We start from the raw sequence: 13,800 nt of genomic DNA on the forward strand, positions 1-13,800 counted from the left end.
ACAAAGAGGCATTCAGGAGGAGACTCTTAGGCACAAATACAGGGAGGCCTAGCCTCTCCTTTGCAGCAACCGTCTTCCCAAGGGTAAAACTTATGGTAGAGGGCTCAACCCATCAAACCACCAGTCCCCTATGTCTGTGGTCATGTTAGCAACCATGGAGGTGGGGTAGGCGAATACCCCTGCATTCTCCACAGGCTCCTCAAGGGGGCACTACATCTTTTTTTTTTTTTTTCCCCTTGTTTGTCTTTTTTCTTTTTTTTTTTTTTTTTTTTTTTTAAATTTACATTTTTTTTTAAAATCACCTGTTTGAAAAAAAAAGTTAAAAAGAAAACAAACATACAATAAAAGAGCGTTTCAAAGAGACCATAGCAAGGGGGTAAGAAAAAGACAACTAACCTAAGATAACTGCTTAACTTCCAACATGTTCCTACTTTACCCCAAGAAAGTTACATAATATAGCAACATTTCAGTGAACTTGTTCCTACTACAACCATCAGAAATTAACAGACCATAGTCATTTCTGGGCATCCCCAGAACGTTAAATAGCTTATCTGTTCTTCCTGGATTATTGTTCCCCCTTCCTTAATTGCTCTGTACTGCTAGTTCCCCTACATTCTACATTATAAACCATTTGTTTTACATTTTTCAAAGTTCACATTAGTGGTAGCATATAATATTTCTCTTTTTGTGCCTGGCTTATTTCGCTCAGCATTATGTCTTCAAGGTTCATCCATGTTGTCATATGTTTCACCAGATCGTTCCTTCTTACTGCCGCGTAGTATTCCATCGTGTGTATATACCACATTTTATTTATCCACTCATCTGTTGAAGGACATTTGGGTTGTTTCCATCTCTTGGCAATTGTGAATAATGCTGCTATGAACATTGGCGTGCAGATATCTGTTCGTGTCACTGCTTTCCGATCTTCCGGGTATATACCGAGGAGTGCAATCGCTGGATCAAATGGTAGCTCTATATCTAGTTTTCTAAGGAACTGCCAGACTGACTTCCAGAGTGGCTGAACCATTATACAGTCCCACCAACAATGAATAAGAGTTCCAATTTCTCCACATCCCCTCCAGCATTTATAGTTTCCTGTTTGTTTAATGGCAGCCATTCTAACCGGTGTTAGATGGTATCTCATTGTGGTCTTAATTTGCATCTCTCTAATAGCTAGTGAAGCTGAACATTTTTTCATGTGTTTCTTGGTCATTTGTATTTCCTCTTCAGAGAACTGTCTTTTCATATCTTTTGCCCATTTTATAATTGGGCTGTCTGTACTATTGTCATTGAGTTGTAGGATTTCTTTGTATATGCAAGATATCAGTCTTTTGTCAGATACATGGTTTCCAAGCATTTTTTCCCATTGAGTTGGCTGCCTCTTTACCTTTTTGAGAAATTCCTTTGAGGTGCAGAAACTTCTAAGCTTGAGGAGTTCCCATTTATCTATTTTCTCTTTTGTTGCTTGTGCTTTGGGTGGAACGTCTAGGAAGTGGCCTCCTAATACAAGGTCTTGAAGATGTTTTCCTACATTATCTTCTAGGAGTTTTATGGTACTTTCTTTTATATTGAGATCTTTGGTCCATTTTGAGTTAATTTTTGTGTAGGGGGTGAGGTAGGGGTCCTCTTTCATTCTTTTGGATATGGATATCCAACTCTCCCAGCCCCATTTGTTGAAAAGACCATTATGGCTCAGTTCGGTGACTTTGGGGGCCTTATCAAAGATCAGTCGGCCATAGATCTGAGGGTCTATCTCTGAATTCTCAATTCGATTCCATTGATCTATATGTCTATCTTTGTGCCAGTACCATGCTGTCTTGGCAACTGTGGCTTTATAATAAGCTTCAAAGTCAGGGAGTGTAAGTCCTCCCACTTCGTTTTTCTTTTTTAGAGTGTCTTTAGCAATTCGAGGCATCTTCCCTTTCCAAATAAATTTGATAACTAGCTTTTCCAAGTCTGCAAAGTAGGTTGTTGGAATTTTGATTGGGATTGCATTGAATCTGTAGATGAGTTTGGGTAGAATTGACATCTTAATGACATTTAGCCTTCCTATCCATGAACATGGAATATTTTTCCATCTTTTAAGGTCCCCTTCTATTTCTTTTAGTAGAGTTATGTAGTTTTCTTTGTATAGGTCTTTTACATCTTTGGTTAAGTTGATTCCTAGGTACTTGATTTTTTTAGTTGCTATTGAAAATGGTATCTTTTTCTTGAGTGTCTCTTCAGTTTGTTCATTTCTAGCATATAGAAACATTACTGACTTATGTGCATTAATCTTGTATCCCGCTACTTTGCTAAATTTGATTATTAGCTCTAGTAGGTGTATCGTTGATTTCTCAGGGTTTTCTAGATATAAGATCATATCATCTGCAAACAATGACAGTTTTACTTCTTCTTTTCCAATTTGGATGCCTTTTATTTCTTTGTCTTGCCGGATTGCCCTGGCTAGCACTTCCAGCACAATGTTGAATAACAGTGGTGACAGCGGGCATCCTTGTCTTGTTCCTGATCTTAGAGGGAAGGCTTTCAGTCTCTCACCATTGAGTACTATGCTGGCTGTGGGTTTTTCATATATGCTCTTTATCATGTTGAGGAAGTTTCCTTCAATTCCTACCTTTTGAAGTGTTTTTATCAAAAAGGGATGTTGGATTTTGTCAAATGCTTTTTCAGCATCTATTGAGATGATCAATTGATTTTTCCCTTTCGAGTTTTTAATGTGTTGTAATACATTGATTGTTTTTCTGATGTTGAACCATCCTTGCATGCCTGGAATGAACCCCACTTGGTCATGGTGTATGATTTTTTTAATGTGTCTTTGGATTCGATTTGCAAGTATTTTGTTGAGGATTTTTGCATCTATATTCATTAGGGAGATTGGCCGGTAGTTTTCCTTTTTTGTAGCATCTTTGCCTGGTTTTGGGATTAGATTGATGTTAGCTTCATAAAATGAGTTAGGTAGTGTTCCATTTTTTTCAATGTTTTGAAAGAGTTTGAGTAAGATTGGTGTCAGTTCTTTCTGGAAAGTTTGGTAGAATTCCCCTGTGAAGCCATCTGGCCCTGGGCATTTATTTGTGGGAAGATTTTTGATGACTGATTGGATCTCTTTGCTTGTGATGGGTTGGTTGAGGTCTTCTATTTCTTCTCTGGTCAGTCTAGGTTGTTCATATGTTTCCAGGAAATTGTCCATTTCTTCTACATTATCCAGTTTGTTGCCATACAGTTGTTCATAATATCCTCTTATAATTTTTTTAATTTCTTCAGGATCTGCAGTTATGTCACCTTTTTCATTCATTATTTTGTTTATATGGGTCTTCTCTCTTTTTGATTTTGTCAGTCCAGCTAGGGGCTTGTCAATCTTGTTGATCTTCTCAAAGAACCAACTTTTGGTGATATTTATCCTTTCTATTGTTTTTTTGTTCTCTATGTCATTTATTTCTGCTTTAATCCTTGTTATTTCTTTTCTTCTACTTGGTTTAGGATTGGTTTGCTGTTCATTTTCTAGCTTCTTCAGTTGATCCATTAGTTCTTTGATTTTGGCTCTTTCTTCCTTTTTAATATATGCGTTTAGTGCTATAAATTTCCCCCTTAGCACTGCTTTTGCTGCATCCTATAGGTTTTGGTATGTTGTGTTCTCATTTTCATTCGTCTCTATATATTTAGCAATTTCTCTTGCTATTTCTTCTTTAACCCACTGATTGTTTAGGAGTGTGTTGTTTAACCTCCAGGTATTTGTGAATTTTCTAAGTCTCTGATGGTTATTGACTTCTAATTGTATTCCATTGTGGTCAGAGAATGTGCTTTGAATAATTTCAATCTTTTTAAATTTATTGAGGCTTGTTTTATGTCCCAGCATATGATCTATTCTGGAGAAAGTTCCGTGAGCACTAGAAAAGTATGTGTATCCTGGTGATTTGGGATGTAATGTCCTGTAGATGTCTGTTAAATCTAATTCATTTATCAGATTGTTTAGGTTTTCAATTTCCTTATTGGTCTTCTGTCTGGTTGATCTATCTATAGGAGAGAGTGATGTGTTGAAGTCTCCCACAATTATTGTGGAAACATCAATTGCTTCCTTTAGTTTTGCCAATGTTTCTCTCATGTATTTTGTGGCACCTTGATTGGGTGCATAGACATTTACGATTGTTATTTCTTCTTGCTGAATTGCACCTTTTATTAGTATGTAGTGGCCTTCTTTGTCTCTCAAAACATCCCTGCATTTGAAGTCTATTTTATCTGAGATTAATATTGCTACACCTGCTTTCTTTTGGCTGTAGCTTGCATGAAATATTTTTTTCCATCCTTTCACTTTCAGTTTCTTTGTGTCCCTGTGTCTAAGATGAGTCTCTTGTATGCAACATATTGATGGTTCATTTTTTTTGATCCATTCTGCGAATCTATATCTTTTAATTGGGGAGTTTAATCCATTTACATTCAACGTTAAAACTGTGAAGGCATTTCTTGAATCGGCCATCTTATCCTTTGGATTATGTTTGCCATATTTTTCCCTCTCTCTATTAATATCCTTTATTGTACCCATACCGAATCTCTTTAGTACTGAACCTTTCTCCAAGTCTCTCTGTCCTGTCTTTGTTTCTCTGTCTGTAGGGCTCCCTTTAGTATCTCCAGTAGGGCAGGTCTCTTGTTAGCAAATTCTCTCAGCATTTCTTTGTCTGTGAAAAATTTAAGCTCTCCCTCAAATTTGAAGGAGAGCTTTGCTGGATAAAGTATTCTTGGCTGGAAATTCCTCTCTCTCAGAATTTTAAATATATCGTGCCATTGCCTTCTCGCCTCCATGGTGGCTGCTGAGTAGTCACTACTTAGTCTTATGCTGTTTCCTTTGTATGTGGTGAATTGCTTTTCTCTTGCTGCTTTCAGAACTTGCTCCTTCTCTTCTATGTTTGACAGTGTGATCAGTATATGTCTCGGAGTGGGTTTTTTTTGGATTTATTCTATTTGGAGTTCGCTGAGCATTTATGATTTGTGTATTTATGTTGTTTAGAAGATTTGGGAAGTTTTCCCCAACAATTTCTTTGAATACTCTTCCTAGACCTTTACCCTTTTCTTCCCCTTCTGGGACACCAATGAGTCTTATATTCGGACGCTTCATATTATCTATCATATCCCTGAGGTCCATTTCGAGTTTTTCAATTTTTTTCCCCATTCTTTCTTTTATGCTTTCATTTTCCATTCTGTCATCTTCCAGGTCACTGATTCGTTGTTCAACTTCCTCTAGTCTTGTACTATGAGTGTCCAGAATCTTTTTAATTTGGTCAACAGTTTCTTTAATTTCCATAAGATCATCCATTTTTTTATTTAGTCTTGCAATGTCTTCTTTATGCTCTTCTAGGGTCTTCTTGATTTCCTTCATATCCCGTACTAGGGTCTCATTGTTCATCTTTAGTTCTTTGAGTAGCTGCTCTAGGTGTGTCTCTTCTGGTCTTTTGATTTGGGTGCTTGGGCTTGGGTTATCCATATCGTCTGGTTTTTTCATATGCTTTATAATTTTCTGTTGTTTTTGGCCTCGTGGCATTTGCTGTCCTTGATAGGGTTCTTTTAGGGTTTGTAGACCAGTTGAAGTCCTTATCTCTAATTTATCAGATCTACAGCTTCGTGGAGTACACTTTCTCTAACTAACCAGCAGGTGGCGTCCACGAGCCACCTGTTCTCCACAAGCCAGATCTCCCCTGCTTAGCCTTTTTGGTGAGTGGGGGAGTGAGTCTTGTGGGGCCCAATTGGTGTCCCAAGCTTGCGTGTGTAGTTGGTGTTGCCTGCCCTGTATGTGGGGCGTGTTTCTGGGCAGTCGGGGAGGGGGGGTGGCCCCAACAATCAAATCTCCCTGATGATCCTAGAGTTTTAAAGCTACTGCAATAGTCTAATCCTTCAGTTCAGTCCTGCCACAGTTTGTCTCTGCCACTGACCCACAAGTCTTTGGTATTGGCGTATGGCTCCTGAGACTTGCAAGTGGGCCCCTCTTCCAGGCTGTGCACCCCGGGTCCTCTGTTGAGGGATGACTGTGCTATGTCACAGGTGAGTGCCGTCCCCCCAGGGCAGTTCTGGGCTGCTGGGCTGTGTAGGGAGGCTCCCAGTCTGCTCAAATGATGGCTGAATGGGGCTCTGTTAATTCACACTGCTCCCCCTTCCCAGCTCTGGGACATTCAGCTGAGGTTGCAGGGAAGGCTAATGTCCACGCCCAGTTTTGTGGTGTGTGCCTGTTATTTGAAGCACTTCCGTCACACTGGGTTGTCTGGGGCAGCTCTGGGCTATGGGGCTGGCGATGGGCAGGAGTGTTTCCTGTCCACCAGGATGGTGGCTGTGAGCGGACACCCCCCTTTTCTTGGGAAGTTGTGTTGTTTAGTGAATTTTCTCAGCCACTGGATTATTGCCTTTTGTCTCAGAGCTCTCTTATTTCTGCTCTTGACTTGACGTGCCCAAATTTCAATTCTTTGAAGCTTTCTGTATTGAGCTTCTTAGAGTAATTGTTTTAGAAAAAGAAAAAAGGATTTAAAAAAAAAAAAAAAACAAAAAAAACGGCCCTCCTCAGAGATCTAATGGGTTATTGAAATGCTAATAGACAAAGCAACCAGGGCCATTAAGGAAAGGTGCCCTGGGCAGAGAGATCAGCCTTGCTTCGGGATTTGCATATGCGCCTCAAGGCCTGATCTCCGCCCTTCCCCTTTCTGTGTTCACCAGAACTCCAAAAGTCCTCTGCTTTTACTTTGGAGCTTCTCGTGTTGTTTTCCTTCTATGCCCGTCTCCTCTCTGCTGGGCTGGCTGCTCTCAGAGTCTCTGGTGTCTGGCCTCAGTCTATCTATGGTTGGAGTTTGAATCAGTAGAATGAGTTTCCAATGAGAGCAGCCACTGCAATTCTCCCTTCTCCTTCCTGGAGCTGACAGCCCCTCCTCCCCCGGGACTGAGCCTGGCAGGGAGGGGCGCGGGTCCCCTGGCCGCAAAAACTTACAGATTTCGCTGATCTCAGCAGTTCCACGTTTTCATGAGTGTTGTATGAAGTATGCCCAAAGACAGATTGCTCTGTGGTGTCCAGTCCACGCAGTTCCTGGCTTTTTATCTACTTTCCTGGAGGAGTAACTAAAACATACAGCTCACCAGTCTGCCATCTTGCCCCGCCTCCGCTATTTCTTCTTTAACCCACTGATTGTTTAGGAGTGTGTTGTTTAACCTCCAGGTATTTGTGAATTTTCTAAGTCTCTGATGGTTATTGACTTCTAATTGTATTCCATTGTGGTCAGAGAATGTGCTTTGAATAATTTCAATCTTTTTAAATTTATTGAGGCTTGTTTTATGTCCCAGCATATGATCTATTCTGGAGAAAGTTCCGTGAGCACTAGAAAAGTATGTGTATCCTGGTGATTTGGGATGTAATGTCCTGTATATGTCTGTTAAATCTAATTCATTTATCATATTGTTTAGGTTTTCAATTTCCTTATTGGTCTTCTGTCTGGTTGATCTATCTATAGGAGAGAGTGATGTGTTGAAGTCTCCCACAATTATTGTGGAAACATCAATTGCTTCCTTTAGTTTTGCCAGTGTTTCTCTCATGTATTCTGTGGCACCTTGATTGGGTGCATAGACATTTACGATTGTTATTTCTTCTTGCTGAATTGCCCCTTTATTAGTATGTAGTGGCCTTCTTTGTCTCTCAAAACATCCCTGCATTTGAAGTCTATTTTATCTGAGATTAATATTGCTACACCTGCTTTCTTTTGGCTGTAGCTTGCATGAAATATTTTTTTCCATCCTTTCACTTTCAGTCTCTTTGTGTCCCTATGTCTAAGATGAGTCTCTTGTATGCAACATATTGATGGTTCATTTTTTTTGATCCATTCTGCGAATCTATATCTTTTAATTGGGGAGTTTAATCCATTTACATTCAACGTTATAACCGTGAAGGCATTTCTTGAATCAGCCATCTTATCCTTTGGTTTATGTTTGCCATATTTTTCCCCTCTCTCTATTAATATCCTTTATTGTACCCATACCGAATCTCTTTAGTACTGAACCTTTCTCCAAGTCTCTCTGTCCTGTCTTTGTTTCTCTGTCTGTAGGGCTCCCTTGAGTATCTCCAGTAGGGCAGGTCTCTTGTTAGCAAATTCTCTCAGCATTTGTTTGTCTGTGAAAAATTTAAGCTCTCCCTCAAATTTGAAGGAGAGCTTTGCTGGATAAAGTATTCTTGGCTGGAAATTTTTCTCACTCAGAATTTTAAATATATCGTGCCACTGCCTTCTCGCCTCCATGGTGGCTGCTGAGTAGTCACTACTTAGTCTTATGCTGTTTCCTTTGTATGTGGTGAATTGCTTTTCTCTTGCTGCTTTCAGAACTTGCTCCTTCTCTTCTATGTTTGACAGTGTGATCAGTATATGTCTCGGAGTGGGTTTTTTTGGATTTATTCTATTTGGAGTTCGCTGAGCATTTATGATTTGTGTATTTATGTTGTTTAGAAGATTTGGGAAGTTTTCCCCAATGATTTCTTTGAATACTCTTCCTAGACCTTTACCCTTTTCTTCCCCTTCTGGGACACCAATGAGTCTTATATTTGGACGTTTCATATTATCTATCATATCCCTGAGGTCCATTTCGATTTTTTCAATTTTTTTCCCCATTCTTTCTTTTATGCTTTCATTTTCCATTCTGTCATCTTCCAGGTCACTGATTCGTTGTTCAACTTCCTGTAGTCTTGTACTATGAGTGTCCAGAATCTTTTTAATTTGGTCAACAGTTTCTTTAATTTCCATAAGATCATCCATTTTTTTATTTAGTCTTGCAATGTCTTCTTTATGCTCTTCTAGAGTCTTCTTGATTTCCTTCATATCCCGTACTATGGTCTCATTGTTCATCTTTAGTTCTTTGAGTAGCTGCTCTAGGTGCTGTGTCTCTTCTGGTCTTTTGATTTGGGTGCTTGGGCTTGGGTTATCCATATCGTCTGGTTTTTTCATATGCTTTATAATTTTCTGTTGTTTTTGGCCTCGTGGCATTTGCTGAACTTGATAGGGTTCTTTTAGGGTTTGTAGACCTATTGAAGTCCTTATCTCTAATTTATCAGATCTACAGCTTCGTGGAGTACACTTTCTCTAACTAACCAGCAGGTGGCGTCCACGAGCCACCTGTTCTCCACAAGCCAGTTCTCCCCTGCTTAGCCTTTTTGGTGAGTGGGGGAGTGAGTCTTGTGGGGCCCAATTGGTGTACCAAGCTTGCGTGTGTAGTTGGTGTTGCCTGCCCTGTATGTGGGGCGTGTTTCTGGGCAGTCGGGGAGGGGGGGTGGCCCTAACAATCAAATCTCCCTGGTGATCCTAGGGTTTTAAAGCTGGTGCAATAGTCTAATCCTTCAGTTCAGTCCTGCCACAGTTTGTCTCTGCCACTGACCCACAAGTCCTTGGTATTGGCGTATGGCTCCTGAGACTTGCAATTGGGCCCCTCTTCCAGGCTGTGCACCCCAGGTCCTCTGTTGAGGGATGACTGTGCTATGTCACAGGTGAGTGCTGTCCCCTCAGGGCAGTTCTGGGCTGCTGGGCTGTGTAGGGAGGCTCCCAGTCTGCTCAAATGATGGCTGAATGGGGCTTCGTTAATTCACACTGCTCCACCTTCCCAACTCTGGGACAATCAGCTGAGGTTGCAGGGAAGGCTAATGTCCACGCCCAGTTTTGTGGTGTGTGCCTGTTATTTGAAGCACTTCCGTCACACTGGGTTGTCTGGGGCAGCTCTGGGCTATGGGGCTGGCTATGGGCAGGAGTGTTTCCTGTCCACCAGGATGGTGGCTGTGAGCGGACACCCCCGTTTTCTTGGGAGGTTGTGGTGTTTAGTGAATTTTCTCAGCCACTGAATTATTGCCTTTTGTCTCAGAGCTCTCTTAGTTCTGCTCTTGACTTGACGTGCCCAAATTGAAAGTCTTTGAAGCTTTCTGTATTGGGCTTCTTAGAGTAATTGTTTTAGAAAAAGAAAAAAGGATTAAAAAAAAAAAAAAAAAAAGGGTCCTCCTCAGAGATCTAATGGGTTATTGAAATGCTAAGAGACAAAGCAACCAGGGCCATTAAGGAAAGGTCCACAGGGCAGAGAGATGGGCTTTTCTTCGGGATTTGCATATGCGCCTTAGGGCCTGAGCTCCGCCCTTCCCCTTTCTGTGTTCACCAGAACTCTAAAAATCCTCTGCTTTTATTTTGGAGTTTTTCGTGTTGTTTTTTTTTTCTATGCCTGTCTCCTCTCTGCTGGGCTGGCTGCTCTCAGAGTCTCTGGTGTCTGGTCTCTGTCTATCTATGGTTGGAATCTGGATCAGTAGAATGAGTTTCCGATAAGAGCAGCCACTGCAGTTCTCCCTTCTCCTTCCCGGAGCTGACAGCCCCTCCTCCCACAGGACTGAGCCTGGCAGGGAGGGGCGCGAGTCCCCTGGCCGCAAAAACTTACAGATTTCGCTGATCTCAGCAGTTCGACATTTTCATGAGTGTTGTATGAAGTATGCCCAAAGACAGATTGCTCTGTGGTGTCCAGTCCACGCAGTTCCTGGCTTTCTACCTACTTTCCTGGAGGAGTAACTAAAACCTACAGCTCACCAGTCTTCCATCTTGCCCCGCCGGGGTGCCCTTTTTAATGTTGAAATTAATAATCCCGATGGAACAATGGACTAAACGAAAGTGAAAACCTATGCCAAGAACTTTGATGGTTTAAACAAGCCATGGGAGCCTTCAGTTCCATCCCCCACTTCATGACTGGGGCCCCATCCCTTCAAAGCCTCACGTGTGTGCCTTTTACACTTAGAGCAGAAGAAAAATTTTTGGCTCAATAACATTAATAATATTGCATGTGTATATATAGACAGACACATATGTATGCATATAGTATACATTTGTATAAATACATATATAGCATGCACATATAGTCCATATATATACACCATACACACATGCTTACATATTGATAGTTTACAAAATAAAACACCAGTAGACAAGTTAAAACCAGTCTTAAAAATTGCCCATTCTTTCCTTCAAATGTTGCTTTTACAGAATCACAAATGCTTCAAGCAAATTCTAGGTACATTTCTATTCCAAGTCACTTGGACAATTTTTATACTATTAACCACATGAGTAGAATTTAATGGGAATAGCTCAAATAAAACTTGCCTTCCCACTACCTTTGACTGTCAGTTTCCATTTCCTGAGTGGCATTGATGGGGTTTCCACTCAGACTGCCTCCCGAATCTTTGAGGAATCTTTCTATATTTAAGAAATATAAATCAAGGTTAATTGAAGAAAAATGAGAGAAAATGTGTTTTGATGTTGCTCTGATAAATCTGTGGCTAAGCAATAATTGTGAAACAATACATAGGTGAAAAATAGACACTGACAACTCAAAGTAGCAAATGCTGCTTGTACAGGATTACATTACAGCCCAGGATAACTATGGTATACTTCCTGGGGAAAATCTTGGAAACCAGGTGCATATTTCTATATCTATTATTTTCATTATACAGGTGGCTCACTAAAAAGGACTTTTAGTTTTGGGGGTCTTCCAAAGTTGATTCCATTTTCTTGGTAGTATGCCTTTGAGTTTCTCTCATGTACAGTCCTTGTTTCAGGCTGCATGAGATTTTTTCCATTTTTCCCCCTTTCCTTTTGGATATTGTTGCCACTGTCAAATGGGAAATACATAGAAACAGGAGATTAAAAATGTAAATTTTATAAACAGAAATCAAAGGTCCTAAATCCTTAGCAAAGAAAAGCCAACATAAGTATGAACATTAAAAAACATACATAAATAGTGCTTCCAGGCTGAATATGTTAAATAATTCAACAGTTAAGTCATAAGCGTTCTTAAACTTAAGTATAAAAATGCCCTTGACAATATTTCACAGCCGTGCATTTCTTTAAAATATTTAGCATTCTCATTCAAGAGAATGACTTTAGTTTATATATTAGTTACACTCCTGCTTGTTAATATGAAGGAATTTAGGGGCAAAAAGCATTCTTATGTATATAAGCAAAAGGCAATTTACATACAAAGCTGGACAACTATTCACTTTTTATTTATTTCTGGATCATCAGCATCTACATATAGCTCTACAGCATTTAAACAAATTTGTTTCTTAATGTGCAATATTAATATTCTCTGCCCCAAAGTGCCATTTGCTAATGCCATTGTGAAGACAGGTTCCTTCAAAGCTACAAAGAAGTCCCTGCTTTAGAAAGACTTAATGAACCTTACATTTTTTAGAATACTGCACAGTGTAATGGCTTCTACATATTCATTGCCAGAATGGAAGATTTCCTTTAACTCTCAGCTTCCTGGTCTAGTTCTCCGTAAAACATTGTCAAAAGTCACCAGAGGCTTTCATAGAAAATTGTGACTCTTGATAGCAGGATGTAATGGGGAGGTTTTGAGTCGAAAAGCCAGGAATCTATCGGCCCACAGGGAGACGTTCTGACAGACAAATGGATGGATAATACAATTTTTGACATAATGGGATGAAAAAGTTTATGCCAGAGAGAACTGAATTAAAGTTATTACTTTAAAAGAAAGTCTGAAGTTTGAAATCATCAGAATTTCCAATGTGTGCTTCATTTTATTACTTATATGCAGAAGAGATTTTAAAACAGAGATGCTGTCAACTGATTTATAGAGTTTCTAACAAGGCCATCGTAAAATTTTAGTTACCTCTTTGGAAATACCCACAATAGTAAACACAATGTTCCTTTGTCCCCTCATTTTTTAGTAAAGAAAATCCAATGGTGTTCTTTCATGTTCCTGCTTTCTTATTACAAAAAGCAGGGGGATAATTTTCAGGGGTGTGGGATAAAGTTCTGGGAGATGGAAGATACAATGATGATGGCTCAGATGTTTAACTTGGAGGGGAGTGCTTTGTAAAGTAAGGACAAGCTCAGAAATCTGCAGTCACATCTGGTGTCAGGGCTCTGCTGATGTGGTGAGGACTGATCTGGAAGCGTCTCCTTTATGGTTACCTTGTGTGGCTCTAGAGTTGCCAGCACCAAGGACTGGCCTAAACCCTCCTTCCACCCCCAACACACACCCCACCTCATCCCCTCAACTCTGGATGTTGAGAAGCATAAAGCTACCTTCACTCTCCTAAATTTCTTCATTTCATTTCACACCCTTAAAACATCACATAATCTCATCATTGGTTTCTATTGCACTCTTCCCCATTCCCATTAAATTAGCCCATGATATCATGTCACCAGGCACAGAACCTTGTGCCTACCTCCATTACTTCTCTTATCACTTTGAATGGATTTTACCTTAGTGTCTGCCTCCCTTTCTAGATGAATCCCTGAGGATCAACATCATGTCTTTTTTTCTCCTTTATATCTCAGTGCTAGCCAGGGCTGGGACTAGGGTGAGGCGTAGGAGGTACCTAAGGTGCAAAATTTAAGGAGGAGGTTACTCTTGGGTTGTGCAAGTCAGTGCCTCCTTAAATTTTGTACCTGAGGCACCTCACTCACCTCACCCTATTCCTGGCCTTGGTGCTGGTACAGTGCCTGGTACATAACAAGGGCAAAGTACACATTTGCCAAATGTCAAAATGCCCTACTTGATAAGTAAAATTTATAGCACATTGCCTATTTTGGGAGAAGATGTCCTAATACAGTTTGCATTCTTGCCCTTGACAAAGTTGAAAGTAGACAATTCTCCCCATATAAACTCCACCAGAAATAAGTATCATTTCATTATGTAGAGAAAGGAAACACCATACTTGTAAACAATGCTAAGCATTTGTCACACCCGGGATTCCACTGGTGGAACTTGCACAATCCAAAGCTTATTTCTGAATAATGCAAAATA

The 13,800-nt window shown here is 40.2% G+C and overlaps 1 long non-coding RNA gene across 1 annotated transcript in view; it reads left to right on the top strand.

The window, feature by feature from the left end:
- Window positions 1–13,800, top strand: part of LOC119512726 — a 60,954-nt gene that overhangs the window by 44,756 nt on the left and 2,398 nt on the right. The window lies entirely within an intron of this gene.

Source organism: Choloepus didactylus, chromosome 17 (assembly GCF_015220235.1).
Source record: "Choloepus didactylus isolate mChoDid1 chromosome 17, mChoDid1.pri, whole genome shotgun sequence".
Taxonomy (NCBI): Eukaryota; Metazoa; Chordata; class Mammalia; order Pilosa; family Megalonychidae; genus Choloepus; species Choloepus didactylus.